This window comes from Geotrypetes seraphini, chromosome 8 (assembly GCF_902459505.1).
Source record: "Geotrypetes seraphini chromosome 8, aGeoSer1.1, whole genome shotgun sequence".
In the NCBI taxonomy this organism is placed as follows: Eukaryota; Metazoa; Chordata; class Amphibia; order Gymnophiona; family Dermophiidae; genus Geotrypetes; species Geotrypetes seraphini.
The window spans coordinates 59,286,326-59,312,474 of NC_047091.1; positions in this window are offsets into that span (position 1 = coordinate 59,286,326).

A 26,149-nucleotide genomic window follows, 5' to 3' on the forward strand; every position below is an offset into this window, starting at 1 on the left:
TTGCTTTTGGTAAATGGACTTTTAACAAAATATTTTAAATTAATGTAAGATATATTGTGATACATTATAAAATTAAAAATATGCTACTTTGCGTTTTCTTCATCCCACCCCCTCTCTGATTACTTTTGCATGCTAATTTTTCTAGGTTCCTAGCTTCAGTCTTAAATATTCACAGATCCAGGCCAGTCACACCTGAGACTCTAGCTGGCTTTATCTTCAAGCAACTTCCAAGTGCAATTGCACTCCTGCATTGAATTAGCTCTTACTTCAGACCTTGCTGTTGCGAAATAGACTTTAAACAAAGTATGTACAATTAATATACAATACATTGTGATACACTATAAAATTCAAAATATGATACTTTGTGTTTCCTTTATTCCATCCATTTCTCTGAATACTTTTACATGCTAATTTTTCCAGGTTCCTGCTTCCCATCTTCAACATACACAGAGCCAGGCTAGATGCACCGGAGACACAAGCTGGCTTCTTCAAGCTGCTTACTTCTGTAATTGCTCTCCTGCATTGAATACGCTCTTACTTCAGACCTTGATTTTGTGAAATGGACCTTTAACAAGTATGTAAAATTAACCAATGATGCATTTTGAAATACTGTAAAAATTCAAAATATGCTACTTTTTGTTTCCTTCATTCCATCCATTTCTCTGATTACTTTTACATGCTAATTTTTCCAGGTTCCTGCCTCCCATCTTCAGCATACACAGAGCCAGGCCAGATGCACCGGAGACACAAGCTGGCTTCTTCAAGCTGCTTACTTCTGCAATTCCAATCCTGCATTGAATACGCTCATACCGCAGACCTTGCTTTTGGGAAATGGACTTTTAACAAAGTATGTTAAAATAATGTAAGATATATTGTGATACACTATAAAATTCAAAATATGCTACTTTGTGTTTCCTTCATCCCACCCCCTCTCTGATTAGTTTTGCATGCTAATTTTTCTAGGTTCCTAGCTTCAGTCTTAAATATTCACAGATCCAGGCCAGTCGAACCTGAGACTCTAGCTGCCTTTATCTTCAAGCAACTTCCAACTGCAATTGCACTCCTGCATTGAGTATGCTCTTACTTCAGACCTTGCTGTTGCGAGATAAACTTTAAACAAAGTATGTACAATTAGCATTGTGATAAACTATAAAATTCAAAATATGCTACTTTTTGTTTCCTTCATTCCATCCATTTCTCTGATTACTTTTACATGCTAATTTTTCCAGGTCCTGCCTCCCATCTTCAGCATACACAGAGCCAGGCCAGATACACCGGAGACACAAGCTGGCTTCTTCAAGCTGCTTTCTTCTGCAATTCCAATCCTGCATTGAATACGCTCATACTTCAGACCTTGCTTTTGGGAAATGGACTTTTAACAAAATATTTTAAATTAATGTAAGATATATTGTGATACATTATAAAATTAAAAATATGCTACTTTGCGTTTTCTTCATCCCACCCCCTCTCTGATTACTTTTGCATGCTAATTTTTCTAGGTTCCTAGCTTCAGTCTTAAATATTCACAGATCCAGGCCAGTCACACCTGAGATTCTAGCTGGCTTTATCTTCAAGCAACTTCCAAGTGCAATTGCACTCCTGCATTGAATAAGCTCTTACTTCAGACCTTGCTGTTGCGAAATAGACTTTAAACAAAGTATGTACAATTAATATACAAACCACTAAAAACCCTAAAGGACTTTGTGGCCAATAAGGTCCAAAATATATGAAAAAAACAAAATTGGCCCACAGTCTAAATTCAAATTCAAATATAATTTTGAATTTTGGTATGTTATTTAAAGAAAAGGATTGAAAGGAATAGTATCAGTTCAATTTAATAGTCATAAATCCACAAATGTGGAAGAAAAACCTTTAAACTTAAATGTCATTACTCCCATGGACATTCAGTATGAGCCATAGAAAAGGCGCTCGATCTATCTCAAAGGCTCAGGTAGTGACCTTGCGATGACTTGCATCATCCAGACTTTTGTCTGGGTAAAAGTCACTGCCTCATATATCATGTTTAGTCCATGATATGGGAGAAAAAGACTTTAGATGAAAAAAAATATAATATGTAAAAAAATGTTTTTTTTTTTTTAAATAAATAAATCACCAAACTATCCCTAACAATCCTTTACTCCTAGAATGAAACCACATAAATCACATAATCTCCCAAAGCTGGTATAATAAAGTGTCAATGGCTAAAATTGCCTGTGCTCCAATATAATATCCATATCTTGATAGAGTGCCTGTGCTAATTAAACGGACAAAAAAATAATAATAAAAATTCTGTCAAAAACACCCTAAGAAAAGAAAACTAGAAAAATTATGTAAAACATAAGAAAAAAGAGTCCAAGTATGTGAAATCATAAGCTCAAAAAGGGCTAGAAAAGCGCCATGTGAAAAACTATAACAAACAAGTAAATCCTGGGCGTGCACTGGTCAAATTTAAATCAAGTTCTTCAAAGACCAGGAATTCTTAGGAGGATAATAAAAAACTACAGATTGTAAAATAGTTGAAAGAATGTTATATTTCCCCCTAATTATGCACTAGCCCCAGAGTTTTTTGAAAAAGTGAGTACTTAGTCAAATAAATAGTACTTAACTTCGAGTATTGAAAGAAAAAGTGTCCAATGTTAATCTCCACTCAACGAAGCTCCGTTTCGTCACCTTCATCAGGAGCGGGGATCCTGAGTAGTAGAAAAGCGACAGGCTGAAAATAAGGCTGTCAGCTGCTTGGGCGATGGTTAGACATTAAAGCCATCAACCTCTCTTGGTGAGGAGCGGTTCCAAATAATACCGTCTCCTCTGAACAAAGTAATGTTGAAAATGGCGCCTCGGGAGATTAAGACGCCGCGGGAGTCCAGATTAGGCCACACCCCCCTGTTGCCAAAATGACGTCAGAAAGTCTGTGAACTTAAGAAAATGTATGTATTCCCATAAATTTAAATGATAAAACATTTATCTACATTTTCATTGAGTCCTGTAGGAGGGAAGGATTTTAACTGAAAAATCCAATAATTCTCCCGTTGAAGTAAGTATGTATTTCTGTCCCCGTTGAAATTAGAAGGAATTTGTTCCAATATGCCCCATTGTAATTGGGAAAAATCATGGTGATAGATTTGATTGTGAGGAACCATGGGGGCAGTGTGTTTTTTTGTATTGAGACAGCTCCGATGTTCGATCAAACGTGTTCTTACTTTGCGGGTAGTGCATCCTACATAAATTAATCCGCACGGACAAGAAATAACATACACCACAAATTGAGAATTACAAGAAGTAGTGGATTTCAAAGAATAAGCTCGATTGGTAATGGGATGGACCCATTTGTCACCTGACATCGACGTGCTGCATACTGAACATTTCCCATAAGGGGAATGATAACCTTTTTCCCGTGGACCAGAAAATTTCCTTTGAAAATCCGAGGAAACTAAATGTTCGGATAGATTTTTTCCCCGGGTAAAAGCGATGCAGGGATAATCTTGAAACACCGAATGAAGTTGTAAAATATGCCAATGAGCCCTGATGCTTGCTGCTATCTGGGAAGATTGGGTAGAATGAGATAAAACACAAATGTGATTAGAGGGATTATCCCGAGTGTTTCCTGCCAGCATTAAATCTCGATTGGCATGCCATGCTCTTAAAAAGGCTTTACGTAGAACATTATTGGGATATCCCCTAGCTGAAAATTTATTATGTAAAATCTGTGCTTCTCTTTTAAAATCTTCATCAGAAGTACATATCCGTCTTGCCCGTAGGAACTGTCCAATGGGAATAGCAGCCTTAAGCCGTTTTGGGTGACAACTTGAGAAAGACAGAAAATTATTTCTTTCAGTGGCTTTATGGTGAACTTTAGTGAATAAATGTCCATCTTCCATAATAACATTGGTATCCAGAAAAATAATAGAATGTTTATGGTGGGACATGGTAAATTTCAGATGACACGTAAGAGAATTCAGCCAGTTGACAAAGGAGAGCAATTGTTCTTCAGAACCCTTCCAGATGAAAAAAATGTCATCTATAAATCGCATCCATCCTGTCACTTGCTGGAATTGAACATTTGTATATACTAGATCCTCTTCAAATTGGGACATAAACAGATTAGCAATACTGGGAGCCGCTGTGGTCCCATAGCGACTCCCTGTAATTGTTGGTAGAATTTATTGTCAAACCTGAAATAATTTTTAGTTAAAACAAGGTGTGCCAATTGCATGAGAAATCTCGTGGAAATCCTACCAGAAGAATCACGTAAGGCAAGGGTCTTAGCTACAATATCCAAAGCTAGCTCCTGAGGAATACTAGTGTAAAGAGCTACAACATCCAGGGTGACCAGATAAACATCCGGATTTGATATATCCAAACCCTGGAGTTTACTTAGAAAATCTGTGGTGTCCTTGATAAAAGATCTAGCTTTTCCAACAAATGGTTGAAGGAAGGAGTCCAAAAATTGAGACAAGGGTTCCAAAACTGTATTTTTTAAAGACACAATGGGTCTCCCCGGGGGGGTCACATAAAGATTTGTGAATCTTAGGAACCGTATAAAATACTGGAGTCCTTGGATGACAAATTTGAAGAAAACGGCTTTCAGCTTTAGTCAATATGCCGTTATGTAAAGCTTCCTGAACCAGTTTGGAAATTTCCAGTTGAAGAAATTTGGTAGGGTCTTCTGGGAGCAAAATATAATTATGAGAATCCCCCAGCTGATGCAGGACTTCAGTTTCATATTGTTGTCTATTTTGAATAACTATGGAACCTCCTTTGTCTGCTGGTTTTATAATGAGACGCTCATCTCGTTGGAGGGTCTGAAGTGCCTGAGACTCCACAGATGTCATATTAAAAAATTGTTTTTTAGGCTTTCGCTGGGAAGTCTCAATAGAAATCAAATCCTTCAAAATTAAGTCCCGAAAAGTAGCTATGTGAGGGTCAATTGGACCTGGTGGTACCCACGATGACTTAGGACGGAACAAAGAAATGTCTGAATCATTGTTGTTATGAGAAAAATACAGTTTGACTTGTAGGTTGCGTATGATGCGAGAAAGATCGCATCTGGACTTAAAAGGATCATGTTTAACCGTTGGAACAAATGAAAGGCCCTTATTAAGGACTTTAGATTGAGTCCCAGTAAGGGTGAGCCCCGACTAGTAAGTCTTGGGACTGCTGGAACGTGTCTGAGGGCGATTCTGTGCATTGTATTGTACTCTCCCCCGTCCCCTGCGTTGACGGGTCCACCGTCCCCGTCGATTTTGTTGACCTAAAAAATATCTATTACTGGAAGAGGACCGAGAATCACTACCACTTGATGAAGTCTGGTTATCATCCCTAAACCCTTGAAAATTAACAGATTGAGCTTGATTCATCACCGTGGACCCGTCCGGGGATTGTTGGTCGGGTAGGGAAAGCCACGGATAAACTGATCCATTTGTATAGTCCTGAGTGTCCCTTTGTAATTTTTTAAGTTTACCTTGTCTCTGTTTTTTTCGAAAATCTTCCAGAGTACTTTGTAGCTCCGTAAGTTGTTCTTGAAATTTAGAAGAATCGGGACCTGAATTGAGAAGTTGAAACTGCTCATCAGCTTGTCTAGTGACTTCTCTGCTGGATTCATTGATGGTGTCAACCATTAGAACCATAAGATCCAATGAGCATTTGTTTAGAATGGCTGCCCATTGTTCGAGAAAGATTTTATTATCTTTAAAGATACCTGGCTGCTTTTGAATGCGCAGCCCCCTAGGTATCATTGATTTCTTGATGTATTCAATTAGGGTCAAACTATGTAACTCCATTCTGATCAAAGTTCTTTGTGAATTAATCCACTGTTCTTTTTGTGAATTAAGGGAAGTAGCTCCCTCCAATGGTTCATCTTGCAAAATAGAAGATCTAGCGGCCAATTGTGATACATGGTCACTAGTAAAACATAAAGTGCGTTGCCATGCTGGATGATGCAAGTCATCGCAAGGTCACTACCTGAGCCTTTGAGATAGATCGAGCGCCTTTTCTATGGCTCATACTGAATGTCCATGGGAGTAATGACATTTAAGTTTAAAGGTTTTTCTTCCACATTTGTGGATTTATGACTATTAAATTGAACTGATACTATTCCTTTCAATCCTTTTCTTTAAATAACATACCAAAATTCAAAATTATATTTGAATTTGAATTTAGACTGTGGGCCAATTTTGTTTTTTTCAATTAATATACAATACATTGTGATACACTATAAAATTCAAAATATGATACTTTGTGTTTCCTTCATTCCATCCATTTCTCTGAATACTTTTACATGCTAATTTTTCCAGGTTCCTGCTTCCCATCTTCAACATACACAGAGCCAGGCTAGATGCACCGGAGACACAAGCTGGCTTCTTCAAGCTGCTTACTTCGGTAATTGCACTCCTGCATTGAATACGCTCTTACTTCAGACCTTGATTTTGTGAAATGGACTTTTAACAAGTATGTAAAATTAACCAATGATGCATTTTGAAATACTGTAAAAATTCAAAATATGCTACTTTTTGTTTCCTTCATTCCATCCATTTCTCTGATTACTTTTACATGCTAATTTTTCCAGGTTCCTACCTCCCATCTTCAGCATACACAGAGCCAGGCCAGATGCACCGGAGACACAAGCTGGCTTCTTCAAGCTGCTTACTTCTGCAATTCCAATCCTGCATTGAATACGCTCATACCGCAGACCTTGCTTTTGGGAAATGGACTTTTAACAAAGTATGTTAAAATAATGTAAGATATATTGTGATACACTATAAAATTCAAAATATGCTACTTTGTGTTTCCTTCATCCCACCCCCTCTCTGATTAGTTTTGCATGCTAATTTTTCTAGGTTCCTAGCTTCAGTCTTAAATATTCACAGATCCAGGCCAGTCGAACCTGAGACTCTAGCTGGCTTTATCTTCAAGCAACTTCCAACTGCAATTGCACTCCTGCATTGAGTACGCTCTTACTTCAGACCTTGCTGTTGCGAGATAAACTTTAAACAAAGTATGTACAATTAGCATTGTGATAAACTATAAAATTCAAAATATGCTACTTTTTGTTTCCTTCATTCCATCCATTTCTCTGATTACTTATACATGCTAATTTTTCCAGGTTCCTATCTCCCATCTTCAACATAAACAGAGCCAGGCCAGATGCACCGGAGACACAAGCTGGTTTCTTCAAGCTGCTTACTTCTGCAATTCCAATCCTGCATTTAATACGCTCATACCGCAGACCTTGCTTTTGGGAAATGGACTTTTAACAAAGTATGTTAAAATAATGTAAGATATATTGTGATACACTATAAAATTCAAAATATGCTACTTTGTGTTTCCTTCATCCCACCCCCTCTCTGATTACTTTTGCATGCTAATTTTTCTAGGTTCCTAGCTTCAGTCTTAAATTTTCACAGATCCAGGCCAGTCACACCTGAGACTCTAGCTGGCTTTATCTTCAAGCAACTTCCAAGTGCAATTGCACTCCTGCATTGAATAAGCTCTTACTTCAGACCTTGATGTTGCGAAATAGACTTTAAACAAAGTATGTACAATTAATATACAATACATTGTGATACACTATAAAATTATAAATATGATACTTTGTGTTTCCTTCATTCCATCCATTTCTCTGATTACTTTTACATGCTAATTTTTCCAGGTTCCTGCCTCCAATCTTCAGCAATACACAGAGCCATGCCAGATGCACCTGAGACACAAGCTGGCTTCTTCAAGCTGCTTACTTCTGTAATTGCACTCCTGCATTGAATACGCTCTTACTTCAGACCTTGATTTTGTGAAATGGACTTTTAACAAGTATGTAAAATTAACCAATGATGCATTTTGAAACACTGTAAAAATTCAAAATATGCTACTTTTTGTTTCCTTCATTCCATCCATTTCTCTGATTACTTTTACATGCTAATTTTTCCAGGTTCCTGCCTCCCATCTTTAGCATACACAGAGCCAGGCCAGATGCACCGGAGACACAAGCTGGCTTCTTCAAGCTGCTTACTTCTGCAATTCCAATCCTGCATTGAATACGCTCATACCGCAGACCTTGCTTTTGGGAAATGGACTTTTAACAAAGTATGTTAAAATAATGTAAGATATATTGTGATACACTATAAAATTCAAAATATGCTACTTTGTGTTTCCTTCATCCCACCCCCTCTCTGATTAGTTTTGCATGCTAATTTTTCTAGGTTCCTAGCTTCAGTCTTAAATATTCACAGATCCAGGCCAGTCGAACCTGAGACTCTAGCTGCCTTTATCTTCAAGCAATTTCCAACTGCAATTGCACTCCTGCATTGAGTACGCTCTTACTTCAGACCTTGATTTTGGGAAATGGACTTTTAACAAGTATGTAAAATTAACCAATGATGCATTTTGAAACACTGTAAAAATTCAAAATATGCTACTTTGTGTTTTCTTCATTCCATCCATTTCTCTGATTATTTTTACATGCTAATTTTTCCAGGTTCCTGCCTCCCATCTTCTGCATACACAGAGCCAGGCTAGATGTACCGGAGATACAAGCTGGTTCTTCAAGCTGTTTCTTCTGCAATTCCAATCCTGCATTGAATACGCTCATACTTCAGACCTTGCATTTGGGAAAAAGACTTTTAACAAAATATGTTAAATTAATGTAAGATATATTGTGATACACTATAAAATTCAAAATATGCTACTTTGTGTTTCCTTCATCCCACCCCCTCTCTTATTAGTTTTGCATGCTAATTTTTCTAGGTTCCTAGCTTCAGTCTTAAATATTCACAGATCCAGGCCATTCGAACCTGAGACTCTAACTCGCTTTATCTTCAAGCAACTTCCAAGTGCAATTGCACTCCTGCATTGAATGAGCTCTTACTTCAGACCTTGCTGTTGCGAACTAGACTTTAAACAAAGTATGTACAATTAATATACAATACATTGTGATACACTATAAAATTCAAAATATGCTACTTTGTGTTTCCTTCATCCCAACCCCTCTCTGATTAGTTTTGCATGCTAATTTTTCTAGGTTCCTAGCTTCAGTCTTAAATATTCACAGATCCAAGACAGTCGAACCTGAGACTCTAGCTGCTTTTATCTTCAAGCAACTTCCAAGTGCAATTGCACTCCTGCATTGAATAAGCTCTTACTTCAGACCTTGCTGTTGCGAAATAGACTTTAAACAAAGTATGTACAATTAATATACAATACATTGTGATACACTATAAAATTCAAAATATGCTACTTTGTGTTTCCTTCATCCCACCCCCTCTCTGATTAGTTTTGCATGCTAATTTTTCTAGGTTCCTAGCTTCAGTCTTAAATATTCACAGATCTAGGCCAGTCGAAGCTGAGACTCTAGCTGCCTTTATCTTCAAGCAACTTCCAACTGCAATTGCACTCCTGCATTGAGTACGCTCTTACTTCAGACCTTGCTGTTGCGAAATAAACTTTAAACACAGTATGTACAATTAACATTGTGATACACTATAAAATTCAAATATGCTACTTTTTGTTTCCTTCATTCCATCCATTTCTCTGATTACTTTTACATGCTAATTTTTCCAGGTTCCTATCTCCCATCTTCAACATAAACAGAGCCAGGCCAGATGCACCGGAGACACAAGCGTGCTTCTTCAAGCTGCTTACTTCTTCAATTGCACTCCTGAATTGAATACGCTCTTACTTCAGACCTTGATTTTGGGAAATGGACTTTTAACAAAATATTTTAAATTAATGTAAGATATATTGTGATACATTATAAAATTAAAAATATGCTACTTTGCGTTTTCTTCATCCCACCACCTCTCTGATTACTTTTGCATGCTAATTTTTCCAGATTCCTGCCTCCCATCTTCAGCATACACAGAGCCAGGCTAGATGTACCGGAGATACAAGCTGGCTTCTTCAAGCTGCTTTCTTCTGCAATTCCAATCCTGCATTGAATACGCTCATACTTCAGACCTTGCTTTTGGGAAATGGACTTTTAACAAAATATTTTAAATTAATGTAAGATATATTGTGATATATTATAAAATTAAAAATATGCTACTTTGCGTTTTCTTCATCCCACCCCCTCTCTGATTACTTTTGCATGCTAATTTTTCTAGGTTCCTAGCTTCAGTCTTAAATATTCACAGATCCAGGCCAGTCACACCTGAGACTCTAGCTGGCTTTATCTTCAAGCAACTTCCAAGTGCAATTGCACTCCTGCATTGAATAAGCTCTTACTTCAGACCTTGCTGTTGCGAAATAGACTTTAAACAAAGTATGTACAATTAATATACAATACATTGTGATACACTATAAAATTCAAAATATGCTACTTTTTGTTTCCTTCATTCCATCCATTTCTCTGATTACTTATACATGCTAATTTTTCCAGGTTCCTATCTCCCATCTTCAACATAAACAGAGCCAGGCCAGATGCACCGGAGACACAAGCTGGCTTCTTCAAGCTGCTTACTTCTGTAATTGCACTCCTGCATTGAATACGCTCTTACTTCAGACCTTGATTTTGTGAAATGGACTTTTAACAAGTATGTAAAATTAACCAATGATGCATTTTGAAACACTGTAAAAATTCAAAATATGCTACTTTGTGTTTCCTTCATCCCACCCCCTCTCTGATTAGTTTTGCATGCTAATTTTTCTAGGTTCCTAGCTTCAGTCTTAAATATTCACAGATCCAGGCCAGTCGAACCTGAGACTCTAGCTGCCTTTATATTCAAGCAATTTCCAACTGCAATTGCACTCCTGCATTGAGTACGCTCTTACTTCAGACCTTGATTTTGGGAAATGGACTTTTAACAAGTATGTAAAATTAACCAATGATGCATTTTGAAACACTGTAAAAATTCAAAATATGCTACTTTGTGTTTTCTTCATTCCATCCATTTCTCTGATTATTTTTACATGCTAATTTTTCCAGGTTGCTGCCTCCCATCTTCTGCATACACAGAGCCAGGCTAGATGTACCGGAGATACAAGCTGGTTCTTCAAGCTGTTTCTTCTGCAATTCCAATCCTGCATTGAATACGCTCATACTTCAGACCTTGCATTTGGGAAATAGACTTTTAACAAAATATGTTAAATTAATGTAAGATATATTGTGATACACTATAAAATTCAAAATATGCTACTTTGTGTTTCCTTCATCCCACCCCCTCTCTTATTAGTTTTGCATGCTAATTTTTCTAGGTTCCTAGCTTCAGTCTTAAATATTCACAGATCCAGGCCATTCGAACCTGAGACTCTAACTCGCTTTATCTTCAAGCAACTTCCAAGTGCAATTGCACTCCTGCATTGAATGAGCTCTTACTTCAGACCTTGCTGTTGCGAACTAGACTTTAAACAAAGTATGTACAATTAATATACAATACATTGTGATACACTATAAAATTCAAAATATGCTACTTTGTGTTTCCTTCATCCCAACCCCTCTCTGATTAGTTTTGCATGCTAATTTTTCTAGGTTCCTAGCTTCAGTCTTAAATATTCACAGATCCAAGCCAGTCGAACCTGAGACTCTAGCTGCTTTTATCTTCAAGCAACTTCCAAGTGCAATTGCACTCCTGCATTGAATAAGCTCTTACTTCAGACCTTGCTGTTGCGAAATAGACTTTAAACAAAGTATGTACAATTAACATTGTGATACACTATAAAGTTCAAATATGCTACTTTTTGTTTCCTTCATTCCATCTATTTCTCTGATTACTTTTACATGCTAATTTTTCCAGGTTCCTATCTCCCATCTTCAACATAAACAGAGCCAGGCCAGATGCACCGGAGGCACAAGCTGGCTTCTTCAAGCTGCTTACTTCTGTAATTGCACTCCTGCATTGAATACGCTCTTACTTCAGACCTTGATTTTGTGAAATGGACTTTTAACAAGTATGTAAAATTAACCAATGATGCATTTTGAAACACTGTAAAAATTCAAAATATGCTACTTTTTGTTTCCTTCATTCCATCCATTTCTCTGATTACTTTTACATGCTAATTTTTCCAGGTTCCTGCCTCCCATCTTCAGCATACACAGAGCCAGGCCAGATGCACCGGAGACACAAGCTGGCTTCTTCAAGCTGCTTACTTCTGCAATTCCAATCCTGCATTGAATACGCTCATACCGCAGACCTTGCTTTTGGGAAATGGACTTTTAACAAAGTATGTTAAAATAATGTAAGATATATTGTGATACACTATAAAATTCAAAATATGCTACTTTGTGTTTCCTTCATCCCAACCCCTCTCTGATTAGTTTTGCATGCTAATTTTTCTAGGTTCCTAGCTTCAGTCTTAAATATTCACAGATCCAAGCCAGTCGAACCTGAGACTCTAGCTGCTTTTATCTTCAAGCAACTTCCAAGTGCAATTGCACTCCTGCATTGAATAAGCTCTTACTTCAGACCTTGCTGTTGCGAAATAGACTTTAAACAAAGTATGTACAATTAATATACAATACATTGTGATACACTATAAAATTCAAAATATGTTACTTTGTGTTTCCTTCATCCCACCCCCTCTCTGATTAGTTTTGCATGCTAATTTTTCTAGGTTCCTAGCTTCAGTCTTAAATATTCACAGACCTAGGCCAGTCGAAGCTGAGACTCTAGCTGCCTTTATCTTCAAGCAACTGCAATTGCACTCCTGCATTGAGTACGCTCTTACTTCAGACCTTGCTGTTGCGAAATAAACTTTAAACACAGTATGTACAATTAACATTGTGATACACTATAAAATTCAAATATGCTACTTTTTGTTTCCTTCATTCCATCCATTTCTCTGATTACTTTTACATGCTAATTTTTCCAGGTTCCTATCTCCCATCTTCAACATAAACAGAGCCAGGCCAGATGCACCGGAGACACAAGCGTGCTTCTTCAAGCTGCTTACTTCTGCAATTCCAATCCTGCATTGAATACGCTCATACCGCAGACCTTGCTTTTGGGAAATGGACTTTTAACAAAATATTTTAAATTAATGTAAGATATATTGTGATACATTATAAAATTAAAAATATGCTACTTTGCGTTTTCTTCATCCCACCCCCTCTCTGATTACTTTTGCATGCTAATTTTTCTAGGTTCCTAGCTTCAGTCTTAAATATTCACAGATCCAGGCCAGTCACACCTGAGACTCTAGCTGGCTTTATCTTCAAGCAACTTCCAAGTGCAATTGCACTCCTGCATTGAATAAGCTCTTACTTCAGACCTTGCTGTTGCGAAATAGACTTTAAACAAAGTATGTACAATTAATATACAATACATTGTGATACACTATAAAATTCAAAATATGATACTTTGTGTTTCCTTCATTCCATCCATTTCTCTGAATACTTTTATATGCTAATTTTTTCAGGTTCCTGCTTCCCATCTTCAACATACACAGAAGAAGGCTAGATGCACCGGAGACACAAGCTGGCTTCTTCAAGCTGCTTACTTCTGTAATTGCCCTCCTGCATTGAATACGCTCTTACTTCAGACCTTGATTTTGGGAAATGGACTTTTAACAAGTATGTAAAATTAATCTATGATGCATTTTGAAACACTGTAAAAATTCAAAATATGCTACTTTGTGTTTTCTTCATTCCATCCATTTCTCTGATTATTTTTACATGCTAATTTTTCCAGGTTCCTGCCTCCCATCTTCAGCATACACAGAGCCAGGCCAGATGCACCGGAGACACAAGCTGGCTTCTTCAAGCTGCTTACTTCTGCAATTCCAATCCTGCATTGAATACACTCATACCGCAGACCTTGCTTTTGGGAAATGGACTTTTAACAAAGTATGTTAAAATAATGTAAGATATATTGTGATACACTATAAAATTCAAAATATGCTATTTTGTGTTTCCTTCATCCCACCCCCTCTCTGAGTAGGTTTGCATGCTAATTTTTCTAGGTTCCTAGCTTCAATCTTAAATATTCACAGATCCAGGCCAGTCGAACCTGAGACTCTAGCTGCCTTTATCTTCAAGCAACTTCCAACTGCAATTGCACTCCTGCATTGAGTACGCTCTTACTTCAGACCTTGCTGTTGCGAGATAAACTTTAAACAAAGTATGTACAATTAGCATTGTGATAAACTATAAAATTCAAAATATGCTACTTTTTGTTTCCTTCATTCCATCCATTTCTCTGATTACTTTTACATGATAATTTTTCCAGGTTCCTATCTCCCATCTTCAACATAAGCAGAGCCAGGCCAGATGCACCGGAGACACAATCTGGCTTCTTCAAGTTGCTTACTTCTGTAATTGCACTCCTGCATTGAATACGCTCTTACTTCAGACCTTGATTTTGTGAAATGGACTTTTAACAAGTATGTAAAATTAACCAATGATGCATTTTGAAACACTATAAAAATTGAAAATATGCTACTTTTTGTTTCCTTCATTCCATCCATTTCTCTGATTACTTTTACATGCTAATTTTTCCAGGTTCCTGCCTCCCATCTTCAGAATACACAGAGCCAGGCCAGATGCACCGGAGACACAAGCTGGCTTCTTCAAGCTGCTTACTTCTGCAATTCCAATCCTGCATTGAATACGCTCATACCGCAGACCTTGCTTTTGGGAAATGGACTTTTAACAAAGTATGTTAAAATAATGTAAGATATATTGTGATACACTATAAAATTCAAAATATGCCACTTTGTGTTTCCTTCATCCCACCCCCTATCTGATTACTTTTGCATGCTAATTTTTCTAGGTTCCTAGCTTCAGTCTTAAATATTCACAGATCCAGGCCAGTCGAACCTGAGACTCTAGCTGGCTTTATCTTCAAGCAACTTCCAACTGCAATTGCACTCCTGCATTGAGTACGCTCTTACTTCAGACTTTGCTGTTGCGAAATAAACTTTAAACAAAGTATATACAATTAACATTGTGATACACTATAAAATTCAAAATATGCTACTTTTTATTTCCTTCATTCCATCCATTTCTCTGATTACTTTTACATGCTAATTTTTCCAGGTTCCTATCTCCCATCTTCAACATAAACAGAGTCAGGCCAGATGCACCGGAGACACAAGCTGGCTTCTTCAAGCTGCTTACTTCAGCAATTGCACTCCTGCATTGAATACGCTCTTACTTCAGACCTTGATTTTGGGAAATGGACTTTTAACAAGTATGTAAAATTAATCTATGATTCATTTTGAAACACTGTAAAAATTCAAGATATGCTACTTTGTGTTTTTTTCATTCCATCCATTTCTCTGATTATTTTTACATGCTAATTTTTCCAGGTTCCTGCCTCCCATCTTCAGCATTCACAGAGCTAGGCTAGATGTACCGGAGATACAAGCTGGCTTCTTCAAGCTGCTTTCTTCTGCAATTCAAATCCTGCATTGAATACGCTCATACCGCAGACCTTGCTTTTGGGAAATGGACTTTTAACAAAGTATGTTAAAATAATGTAAGATATATTGTGATACACTATAAAATTCAAAATATGCTACTTTGTGTTTCCTTCATCCCACCCCCTCTCTGATTACTTTTGCATGCTAATTTTTCTAGGTTCCTAGCTTCAGTCTTAAATTTTCACAGATCCAGGCCAGTCACACCTGAGACTCTAGCTGGCTTTATCTTCAAGCAACTTCCAAGTACAATTGCACTCCTGCATTGAATAAGCTCTTACTTCAGACCTTGCTGTTGCGAAATAGACTTTAAACAAAGTATGTACAATTAATATACAATACATTATGATACACTATAAAATTCAAAATATGATACTTTGTGTTTCCTTCATTCCATCCATTTCTCTGATTACTTTTACATGCTAATTTTTCCAGGTTCCTGCCTCCCATCTTCAGCATACACAGAGCCAGGCCAGATGCACCTGAGACACAAGCTGGCTTCTTCAAGCTGCTTACTTCTGTAATTGCACTCCTGCATTGAATACGCTCTTACTTCAGACCTTGATTTTGTGAAATGGACTTTTAACAAGTATGTAAAATTAACCAATGATGCATTTTGAAACACTGTAAAAATTCAAAATATGCTACTTTGTGTTTTCTTCATTCCATCCATTTCTCTGATTATTTTTACATGCTAATTTTTCCAGGTTCCTGCCTCCCATCTTCTGCATACACAGAGCCAGGCTAGATGTACCGGAGATACAAGCTGGTTCTTCAAGCTGTTTCTTCTGCAATTCCAATCCTGCATTGAATACGCTCATACTTCAGACCTTGCATTTGGGAAATAGACTTTTAACAAAATATGTTAAAATAATGTAAGATATATTGTGATACACTATAAAATTCAAAATATGCTACTTTGTGTTTCCTTCATCCCACCCCCTCTCTTATTAGTTTTGCATGCTAATTTTTCTAGGTTCCTAGCTTCAGTCTTAAATATTCACAGATCCAGGCCATTCGAACCTGAGACTCTAACTCGCTTTATCTTCAAGCAACTTCCAAGTGCAATTGCACTCCTGCATTGAATGAGCTCTTACTTCAGACCTTGCTGTTGCGAACTAGACTTTAAACAAAGTATGTACAATTAATATACAATACATTGTGATACACTATAAAATTCAAAATATGCAACTTTGTGTTTCCTTCATCCCAACCCCTCTCTGATTAGTTTTGCATGCTAATTTTTCTAGGTTCCTAGCTTCAGTCTTAAATATTCACAGATCCAAGCTAGTCGAACCTGAGACTCTAGCTGCTTTTATCTTTAAGCAACTTCCAAGTGCAATTGCACTCCTGCATTGAATACGCTCATACCGCAGTCCTTGCTTTTGGGAAATGGACTTTTAACAAAGTATGTTAAAATAATGTAAGATATATTGTGATACACTATAAAATTCAAAATATGCTACTTTGTGTTTCCTTCATCCCACCCCCTATCTGATTACTTTTGCATGCTAATTTTTCTAGGTTCCTAGCTTCAGTCTTAAATATTCACAGATCCAGGCCAGTCGAACCTGAGACTCTAGCTGCCTTTATCTTCAAGCAACTTCCAACTGCAATTGCACTCCTGCATTGAGTACGCTCTTACTTCAGACCTTGCTGTTGCGAAATAAACTTTAAACACAGTGGCCCAGATTCTCAAAAAGTGCGTCCCGATTTTAGGCAGCTGTAGGCGTCTTACAGCTGTCTAATCAGCCAATCGGGATGCACGTTTAAAAAAAAAAAAATGCTCCCCAGGCAGGCCTGAAGGCACCTCCGGGAGCCTAGGGAGACCCGCAAGACGCCTAAGCTCGCCTAAGGGCCTTAGGCGAACCTAGGTGGCCCTACGCGTCTCCCTAGTAGAGGAATAAACCTTAAAAATGTAGGCCAGCAAAATGCTGGTCTACATTGTAAGTAGATGCAGCTGCTATACTTATCGCGGCAAGGGATCTCTCTGCCGCTATAAGTATAGCGGGCCGCGGCCTGTCCGATCGGATGCCGCCGCCCCCCCCCCGACATTACCGATCTCCGTCCCACCCCGACACTACCGACCGACCGCCCCCCCCCCGACACTACCGACCGCCCCCCCCCCCCGACACTACTGATGCTGGCAGGAGAGTGTCCAATCCCTCCTGCCCGAAGACAGCGCGCACCCCCCCCCTCCTGCCCGAAGACTGCACACCACTCCCCGGCGCTAACAACCCCCAAACTAACCTGATCTTCAGGCCAGACGGTTCTTTCCCGTCTAGCCGGTAAGCCCGCCTCGTCGAAATGAGGCGGGCTCGCCCCTTCCCGGCCCATCCCACTGAAGCCTAAGGCCTGATTGGCCCAGGCTCTAGAAGCCTGGACCAATCAGGCCTTAGGCATAGCGGGTCCGCCCATCCCCACTAAATCTAAGGTCTGATTGGCCAAGTGGGGATGGGCGGACCCGCTATGCCTAAGGCCTGATTGGTCCAGGCTTCTAGAGCCTGGGCCAATCAGGCCTTAGGCTTCGGCGGGATGGGCCGGGAAGGGGCGAGCCCGCCTCATTTCGACGAGGCGGGCTTACCGGCTAGACGGGAAAGAACCGTCTGGCCCGAAGAACAGGTTAGTTTGGGGGTTGTTAGCGCCGGGGGGTGGTGTGCCGTCTTCGGGCAGGAGGGATTGGGCACTCTCCTGCCAGCATCGGTAGCGCCGGGGGGTGGTGTTCAGTCTTCGGGCAGGAGGGGGGGGATGTGCCGTCTTCGGGCAGGAGGGGGGGGATGTGCCGTCTTCGGGCAGGAGGGGGGGGATGTGCCGTCTTCGGGCAGGAGAGGGGGGGGATGTGCCGTCTTCGGGCAGGAGGGGGGGGGGATGTGCCGTCTTCGGGCAGGAGGGGGGGGATGTGCCGTCTTCGGGCAGGAGGGGGGGGGATGTGCCGTCTTCGGGCAGGAGGGGGGGGGGTGCCGTCTTCGGGCAGGAGGGATTGGACACTCTCCTGTCAGCATCAGTAGTGTCGGGGGGGGCGGTCGGTCGGTAGTGTCGGGGGGGGGGGGGCATCCGATCGGACAGGTCGCGGCCCGCTATACTTATAGCGGCAGAGAGATTCCTTGCCGCGATAAGTGTAGCGGGCCGTGTCTAATCTAACCCGATTCTCTAACCCGTGTCTGTAACATGGACGCCGGTTACAGAATCGGGGTTTAGTTTAGGCCGATTCTGAATAGGACGCCTCTCCCGGGCGTCCTATACAGAATAAGGGCCTCGCCTTCAATATAGGCGGCCTGCCTGGGGAGCATTTTGTTTTTTTAAAAAACGTGCATCCCGATTGGCTGATTAGACAGCTGTAGGACGCCTACAGCTGCCTAAAATCGGGACGCACTTTTAGAGAATCTGGGCCAGTATGTACAATTAACATTGTGATACACTATAAAATTCAAATATGCTACTTTTTGTTTCCTTCATTCCATCCAATTCTCTGATTACTTTTACATGCTAATTTTTCCAGGTTCCTATCTCCCATCTTCAACATAAACAGAGCCAGGCCAGATGCACCGGAGACACAAGCGTGCTTCTTCAAGCTGCTTACTTCTTCAATTGCACTCCTGAATTGAATACGCTCTTACTTCAGACCTTGATTTTGGGAAATGGACTTTTAACAAGTATGTAAAATTAATCTATGATGCATTTTGAAACACTGTAAAAATTCAAAATATGCTACTTTGTGTTTTCTTCATTCCATCCATTTCTCTGATTATTTTTACATGCTAATTTTTCCAGATTCCTGCCTCCCATCTTCAGCATACACAGAGCCAGGCTAGATGTACCGGAGATACAAGCTGGCTTCTTCAAGCTGCTTTCTTCTGCAATTCCAATCCTGCATTGAATACGCTCATACTTCAGACCTTGCTTTTGGGAAATGGACTTTTAACAAAATATTTTAAATTAATGTAAGATATATTGTGATACATTATAAAATTAAAAATATGCTACTTTGCGTTTTCTTCATCCCACCCCCTCTCTGATTACTTTTGCATGCTAATTTTTCTAGGTTCCTAGCTTCAGTCTTAAATATTCACAGATCCAGGCCAGTCACACCTGAGACTCTAGCTGGCTTTATCTTCAAGCAACTTCCAAGTGCAATTGCACTCCTGCATTGAATAAGCTCTTACTTCAGACCTTGCTGTTGCGAAATAGACTTTAAACAAAGTATGTACAATTAATATACAATACATTGTGATACACTATAAAATTCAAAATATGCTACTTTTTGTTTCCTTCATTCCATCCATTTCTCTGATTACTTATACATGCTAATTTTTCCAGGTTCCTATCTCCCATCTTCAACATAAACAGAGCCAGGCCAGATGCACCGGAGACACAAGCTGGCTTCTTCAAGCTGCTTACTTCTGTAATTGCACTCCTGCATTGAATACGCTCTTACTTCAGACCTTGATTTTGTGAAATGGACTTTTAACAAGTATGTAAAATTAACCAATGATGCATTTTGAAACACTGTAAAAATTCAAAATATGCTACTTTTTGTTTCCTTCATTCCATCCATTTCTCTGATTACTTTTACATGCTAATTTTTCCAGGTTCCTGCCTCCCGTCTTCAGCATACACAGAGCCAGGCCAGATGCACCGGAGACACAAGCTGGTTTCTTCAAGCTGCTTACTTCTGCAATTCCAATCCTGCATTTAATACGCTCATACCGCAGACCTTGCTTTTGGGAAATGGACTTTTAACAAAGTATGTTAAAATAATGTAAGATATATTGTGATACACTATAAAATTCAAAATATGCTACTTTGTGTTTCCTTCATCCCACCCCCTCTCTGATTACTTTTGCATGCTAATTTTTCTAGGTTCCTAGCTTCAGTCTTAAATTTTCACAGATCCAGGCCAGTCACACCTGAGACTCTAGCTGGCTTTATCTTCAAGCAACTTCCAAGTGCAATTGCACTCCTGCATTGAATAAGCTCTTACTTCAGACCTTGATGTTGCGAAATAGACTTTAAACAAAGTATGTACAATTAATATACAATACATTGTGATACACTATAAAATTATAAATATGATACTTTGTGTTTCCTTCATTCCATCCATTTCTCTGATTACTTTTACATGCTAATTTTTCCAGGTTCCTGCCACCAATCTTCAGCAATACACAGAGCCATGCCAGATGCACCTGAGACACAAGTTGGCTTCTTCAAGCTGCTTACTTCTGTAATTGCACTCCTGCATTGAATACGCTCTTACTTCAGACCTTGATTTTGTGAAATGGACTTTTAACAAGTATGTAAAATTAACCAATGATGCATTTTGAAACACTGTAAAAATTCAAAATATGCTACTTTTTGTTTCCTTCATTCCATCCATTTCTCTGATTACTTTTACATGCTAATTTTTCCAGGTTCCTGCCTCCCATCTTCAGCATACACAGAGCCAGGCCAGATGCACCGGAGACACAAGCTGGCTTCTTCAAGCTGCTTACTTCTGCAATTCCAATCCTGCAATGAATACGCTCATACGGCAGACCTTGCTTTTGGGAAATGGACTTTTAACAAAGTATGTTAAAATAATGTAACATATATTGTGATACACTATAAAATTCAAAATATGCTACTTTGTGTTTCCTTCATCCCACCCCCTCTCTGATTAGTTTTGCATGCTAATTTTTCTAGGTTCCTAGCTTCAGTCTTAAATATTCACAGATCCAGGCCAGTCACACCTGAGACTCTAGCTGGCTTTATCTTCAAGCAACTTCCAAGTGCAATTGCACTCCTGCATTGAATAAGCTCTTACTTCAGACCTTGCTGTTGCGAAATAGACTTTAAACAAAGTATGTACAATTAATATACAATACATTGTGATACACTATAAAATTCAAAATATGCTACTTTTTGTTTCCTTCATTCCATCCATTTCTCTGATTACTTTTACATGCTAATTTTTCCAGGTTCCTGCCTCCCATCTTCAGCATACACAGAGCCCGGCCAGATGCACCGGAGACACAAGCTGGCTTCTTCAAGCTGCTTACTTCTGCAATTCCAATCCTGCATTGAATACGCTCATACCGCAGACCTTGCTTTTGGGAAATGGACTTTTAACAAAGTATGTTAAAATAATGTAAGATATATTGTTATACACTATAAAATTCAAAATATGCCACTTTGTGTTTTCTTCATCCCACCCCCTATCTGATTACTTTTGCATGCTAATTTTTCTAGGTTCCTAGCTTCAGTCTTAAATATTCACAGATCCAGGCCAGTCGAACCTGAGACTCTAGCTGGCGTTATCTTCAAGCAACTTCCAACTGCAATTGCACTCCTGCATTGAGTACGCTCTTACTTCAGACTTTGCTTTTGCGAAATAAACTTTAAACAAAGTATGTACAATTAACATTGTGATACACTATAAAATTCAAAATATGCTACTTTTTATTTCCTTCATTCCATCCATTTCTCTGATTACTTTTACATGCTAATTTTTCCAGGTTCCTATCTCCCATCTTCAACATAAACAGAGTCAGGCCAGATGCACCGGAGACACAAGCTGGCTTCTTCAAGCTGCTTACTTCAACAATTGCACTCCTGCATTGAATACGCTCTTACTTCAGACCTTGATTTTGGGAAATGGACTTTTAACAAGTATGTAAAATTAATCTATGATTCATTTTGAAACACTGTAAAAATTCAAGATATGCTACTTTGTGTTTTTTTCATTCCATCCATTTCTCTGATTATTTTTACATGCTAATTTTTCCAGGTTCCTGCCTCCCATCTTCAGCATTCACAGAGCCAGGCCAGATGCACCGGAGACACAAGCTGGTTTCTTCAAGCTGCTTACTTCTGCAATTCCAATCCTGCATTAAATACGCTCATACCGCAGACCTTGCTTTTGGGAAATGGACTTTTAACAAAGTATGTTAAAATAATGTAAGATATATTGTGATACACTATAAAATTCAAAATATGCTACTTTGTGTTTCCTTAATCCACCCCCTCTCTGATTAGTTTTGCATGCTAATTTTTCTAGGTTCCTAGCTTCAGTCTTAAATATTCACAGATCTAGGCCAGTCGAACCTGAGACTCTAGCTGCCTTTATCTTCAAGCAACTTCCAACTGCAATTACACTCCTGCATTGAGTACGCTCTTACTTCAGACCTTGCTGTTGCGAAATAGACTTTAAACAAAGTATGTACAATTAATATACAATACATTGTGATACACTATAAAATTCAAAATATGATACTTTGTGTTTCCTTCATTCCATCCATTTCTCTGATTACTTTTACATGCTAATTTTTCCAGGTTCCTGCCTCCCATCTTCAGCATACACAGAGCCAGGCCAGATGCACCGGAGACACAAGCTGGTTTCTTCAAGCTGCTTACTTCTGCAATTCCAATCCTGCATTAAATACGCTCATACCGCAGACCTTGCTTTTGGGAAATGGACTTTTAACAAAGTATGTTAAAATAATGTAAGATATATTGTGATACACTATAAAATTCAAAATATGCTACTTTGTGTTTCCTTAATCCACCCCCTCTCTGATTAGTTTTGCATGCTAATTTTTCTAGGTTCCTAGCTTCAGTCTTAAATATTCACAGATCCAGGCCAGTCGAACCTGAGACTCTAGCTGGCTTTATCTTCAAGCAACTTCCAAGTGCAATTGCACTCCTGCATTGAATAAGCTCTTACTTCAGATCTTGCTGTTGCGAAATAAACTTTAAACAAAGTATGTACAATTAACATTGTGATACACTATAAAATTCAAAATATGATACTTTGTGTTTCCTACATTCCATCCATTTCTCTGATTACTTTTACATGCTAATTTTTCCAGGTTCCTGTTTCCCATCTTCAACATACACAGAGCCAGGATAGATGCACCGGAGACACAAGCTGGCTTCTTCAAGTTGCTTACTTCTGTTATAGCACTCCTGCATTGAATACGCTCTTACTTCAGACCTTGATTTTGTGAAATGGACTTTTAACAAGTATGTAAAATTAACCAATGATGCATTTTGAAATACTGTAAAAATTCAAAATATGCTACTTTTTGTTTCCTTCATTCCATCCATTTCTCTGATTACTTTTACATGCTAATTTTTCCAGGTTCCTGCTTCCCATCTTCAGCATACACAGAGCCAGGCCAGATGCACCGGAGACACAAGCTGGCGTCTTCAAGCTGCTTACTTCTGCAATTCCAATCCTGCATTGAATACGCTCATACCGCAGACCTTGCTTTTGGGAAATGGACTTTTAACAAAGTATGTTAAAATAATGTAAGATATATTGTGATACACTATAAAATTCAAAATATGCTACTTTGTGTTTCCTTCATCCCACCCCCTCTTTGATTAGTTTTGCATGCTAATTTTTCTAGGTTCCTAGCTTCAGTCTTAAATATTCACAGATCCAGGCCAGTCGAACCTGAGACTCTAGCTGCCTTTATCTTCAAGCAACTTCCAACTGCAATTGCACTCCTGCATTGAGTACGCTCTTACTTCAGACCTTGCTGTTGCGAAATAGACTTTAAACAAAGTATGTACAATTAATCTAAAATACATAGTAATACACTATAAAATTCCAAATATTCTACTTTGTGTTTCCTTCATTCCATCCATTTCTATGATTACTTTTACATACTAATTTTTCCAGGTTCCTGCCTCCCATCTTCAACATACACAGAGCCAGGCTAGATGTACCGGAGATACAAGCTGGCTTCTTCAAGCTGCTTACTTCTGCAATTCCAATCCTGCATTGAATACGCTCATACCGCAGACCTTGCTTTTGGGAAATGGACTTTTAACAAAGTATGTTAAAATAATGTAAGATATATTGTGATACACTATAAAATTCAAAATATGCTACTTTGTGTTTCCTTCATCCCATCCATTTCTATGATTACTTTTACATGCTAATTTTTCCAGGTTCCTGCCTCCCATCTTCAACATACACAGAGCCAAGCCAGATGCACTAGAGACACAAGCTGGCTTCTTCAAGCTGTTTACTTTTGCAATTGTACTCTTGCATTGAATGCGCTCTTACTTCAGACCTTGTTTTTGGGAAATGGACTTTTAACAATTATGTAAAATTAACTTATGTTGCATTTTGAAACACTGTAAAAATTCAAAATATGCTACTTTGTATTTCTTTATCCCATTCCTTTCTCTGATTAATTTTAGATGCTAATTTTCCAAGCTCCTAGCCTCCCATCTTAAATGCACCCAGAGCTCTGCCAGACGAACCTGAGACACTAGTTGGCTTCAACATCTAGCTGCTTCCTTCTGCAATTGCACTCCTGAATTGAATATGCTCTTACTTCAGACCTTGCTTTTGGAAAATGGAATTTTAACAAAGTATGTAAAATTAACCTATGAAGTATTTTGATACATTGTAACATTGAAAATATGCTACTTTTTGTTTTCTTCATTCCATCCATTTCTCTGATTACTTTTGCATGCTAATTTTTCCAGGTTTCTGCCTCCCATCTTCAACATACACAGAGCCAGGCCAGATGCACCAGAGATACAAGCTGGCTTCCTCAAGCTGATTACTTCTGCAACCGCACTCCTGCATTGAATACGTTCTTACTTCCGACCTTGTTTTTGGGAAATGGACTTTTAACAAGTATGTAAAATTAACCTACGATGCATTTTGAAACACTGTAAAAATTCAAAAATGCTAGTTTTTGTTTCCTTCTTGCTATCCCACTCTTTGACTGTTTTTGCATGCTAATTTTTCCAGGTTCTTAGCTTCGGTCTTCAACATACAGAGCCAGGCTATATGTATCTGAGACACTAGCTAGCTTCATCTTCATGGTCTTCCTTCTGCAATCGCACTCCTACATTGAATATGCTCTTATTTCAGACATTGCTTTTTGAAAATGGAATTTTAACAAAGTATGTACAATTAACCTACAATACATTTTAATGCACTATAAAATTCAAAATATGCTACTTTGTGTTTCCTTCATTCCATCCATTTCTCTGATTACTTTTACATGCTAATTTTTCCAGGTTCCTGCCTCCCATCTTCAACATACACAGAGCTAGGCCAGATGCACCAGAGACACAAGCTGGCTTCTTCAAGCTGCTTACTTCTGTAATTCCAATCCTGCATTGAATACGCTCATACTTCAGACCTTGCTTTTGGGAAATGAGCTTTTAACAAACTAAGTTAAATTAATGTAAGATATATTGTGATACACTATAAAATTCAAAATATGCTACTTTGTGTTTCCTTCATCCCATCCCCTCTCTGATTACTTTTGCATGGTACTTTTTCCAGGTTCCTGCCTCCCATTTTCAACATACACAGAGCTAGGCCAGATGCACCAGAGACACAAGCTGATTACTTCTGCAATCGCACTCCTGCATTAAATACGCTCTTACTTCTGACCTTGTTTTTGGGATGTGGACTTTTAACAAGTATGTAAAATTAACCTACGATGCATTTTGAAACACTGTAAAAATTCAAAAATGCTAGTTTTTGTTTCCTTCTTGCTATCACTCTCTTTGACTGTTTATGCATGCTAATTTTTCCAGGTTCTTAGCTTCGGTCTTTAAAATACAGAGCCAGGCTATACGTATCTGAGACACTAGCTGGCTTCATCTTCATGGTGTTTCTTCTGCAATCACACTCCTGCATTGAATACGCTCTTACTTCAGACCTTGATTTTGGGATGTGGACTTTTAACAAGTATGTAAAATTAACCTATGATGCATTTGAAACACTGTAAAAATTCAAAATATGCTACTTTTTGTTTCCTTCTTGCTATCCCACTCTTTGACTGTTTTTGCA